At 36.9% G+C, this 2,578-nt stretch overlaps 1 long non-coding RNA gene across 1 annotated transcript in view; it reads left to right on the forward strand.

Annotated features, from left to right (window-relative positions):
- Positions 1-2,354, forward strand: part of LOC109584606 (uncharacterized) — a 9,022-nt gene extending 6,668 nt beyond the window's left edge. Inside the window, exons 2-5 of the long non-coding RNA XR_002186081.1 lie at positions 447-734; positions 996-1,182; positions 1,235-2,191; positions 2,247-2,354. This is a non-coding gene — a long non-coding RNA (uncharacterized LOC109584606). The remainder of the gene's footprint in view (positions 1-446; positions 735-995; positions 1,183-1,234; positions 2,192-2,246) is intronic.
- The last annotated feature ends 224 nt before the right edge of the window (positions 2,355-2,578 follow it).

Below are 2,578 nucleotides of genomic sequence, written 5' to 3' on the forward strand. Positions count from 1 at the left end.
TACAGTTACATGTGTGCTGACACTAGATATACAGGGCCTATGCTTATTATCTAACACAACTGGGCTTACCACTACATACTGGAAGGTATTTGTTTCTTTTCTCCTGGCACTATAAACTTGACATGTGCTTGACCATGTGCTTTAGGTGATTATTATTTATTTGGTGATATTATTAATTAAGGCTGGGCTTTGGTTTGGCACTTAATGAATAATTTGTGCATTGACATGTACATGTAAAACATATGCTCAGAGGGGGGAGAGAGAGAAAGAGAGAGAGAGAGAGAGAGAGAGAGAGGTAACTGGCACAAGGCTCAATATAATTCAGCTTTCTGAACTATGAAGGTCAGTAATGACCTGAGGTCTACTGGCGTCATCACTGCTGTGGTCTATGTCTAGTACAGACTCATTAGCTTTCTCCAATTCTATCTTAGTTCTTTTTTTTATAGGTGGTGGTTCTAATGAAGCAATAGTTGGTTGAATTTCGAGATGATTTTGTAGCAGAACTTTTATTCGATCCACCCTGTCTCTCATGTTGTTGTATGCGCGTTCTGTATTATTAAAGCTGGCATGAAGAGACTCTGCTCCCTGTTCACCCATCATGGCACATCCCACTTTCCATTGATTCAACCATGGAATAAGGTGGTCCTCCATGAAGTGTAGCTTGGGTGTGAAAGTAGCTGATAGAAATGCAGACCTGTAGTACTGCACGAAGCATTTAATTGATTCATCTAGAGGTATAAATTAAACGTTTGCATCATGCTATAAATAGTGTATGTGTACCTAATGTTTTGATGTCTTCCTGGGAGAATAAAGAGTGTCCATCATAAAGTTTTTGGCATTTACCAAACAGTGTAAAAGCTGTGCTAAATTTTTCCTTAATTTCTAATGCTTTTGGAAGAACTGTTACATCATGTAATGTTGCAGTATTAATGACACTGCTACACAATGTATCAATGTTCTTAGCCTATTAATGAAGCAATGTATTTTAATTTCAGATATGATAGATACCTTCAGAGCTCTATGAATGTGGTTTCCAACGAATGACCCACCATGGTATGCTTGCCTCTCAACTTTAAATGAAGCAAGAGCTACATCAAGAGACCGAACAAAAACCCCATCTTCTTTATCAAAACCTTTTCTTAGAACTGCCTGCTGCTTCATTATCTCATTTTCCTAAGTTAGGTAAAACCATATTAATTTTAAATAGTATTATATTTTCTGCATACAATCATAGCAATCCTATTTATGCTATCAATAATAAGTTTTGATGTGGATATGACTACTGGATTGTGTTGATGGTCTTGTGTAGTCAAGAGTTGTAGCTTAAGGTACTGGTTGGCAATGTTCACTTCATTATGAAGTGATAATTTCTCAGTTTCCATTGCTCTCTCTGATATCTTTGCTGTCATGTACTGCTAAAAAGAGAAATTCTGGGATGACCTAGCAGTGGTAATCTGTTTGTCCAGAGAATGGCATTCCTCTTCTAACAAGTTGAAGAGTCTTCGAAAAACTCCTAGTGTAATATGGAGTCCAGGTGGGCAAACCTATATTGAGTTGTTTTAGTTACGTTATTTGTGCATAGCTAAAAAATTTACTTGTGTTAGCGGTATGTGAAAAAAGTGCTTCCAATTACATTATCATAAAATTTGGCCTTTTTGAGGTCTCCACCAGCTTTCAAAAATTCATTATGCTTATCCCTCAGTGTAGTTAATGATCTTATTTGTGGTTGTCTGTTACTCTTTGGGGTCCCTAACTCCTCTGATTTTATAGAGCACCACAGACAACAGTGACGGCCTATTTATGCATAAATACTACTTTTATATTTAGTGTACAGTGTATACCACTAGCTCCTGACAATCCATATAAGTGGCATAGCAATTGGTAGTCTCCAAAGAGAAATATCCGTATACTGTAGCTCCTATCATTGTTACAGATGTTACAAATAATTTTTTTCTTTATTTACCTCCAAGTAGAATTCTGGATATCATGTGTCACATCAGAATATTTGTCCAGAGCAATATGTAGATTAACAACAGAGTCTGGTCCTTCAAATAAGGCAAAGACAAGACTGTTGTGGACAGAGTTGGGTTTTTCTACATTTACAATCTGGAGAGACATCTTAAAAGATGTCCCACCCTTATCGAATCCTATCTTGACCCAGACCTCATTTGGTGGTATCTTGTTATGCCAGGTTAGTTTGCCATGTCTGTATATTACTTAATTGGAAATATACTTATAAATTACAGAATACCTTTCATTCTCATCCAACAAGTGGTAAATCAGTGCCTTTAAGTCTCACACATATCCCATTGCTGAAGGTCTCAGCTCACGACCTCCACTTTTAGTATCAAAACTTAAAGTTACAGCTTTGGCATGAACATTTTTATCTCCTACTTCAACTCTCATCACTCCTCGTTGCTTCCTTTCACTAGCCATCTCAGCACCCCATGACTTGAACCATCTATATGTAAATGTAGTATACTAATAGCTATCACATAATAGGCACAGTGTGTATACCTTCTCATTAATCGTAATTTATGCCATGGTATATTTAAATTGGCTTTCATCATAGGCGGCT

Source organism: Amphimedon queenslandica, unplaced genomic scaffold, assembly GCF_000090795.2.
Source record: "Amphimedon queenslandica unplaced genomic scaffold, v1.1 AMPQUscaffold_13193, whole genome shotgun sequence".
NCBI lineage: Eukaryota > Metazoa > Porifera > Demospongiae > Haplosclerida > Niphatidae > Amphimedon > Amphimedon queenslandica.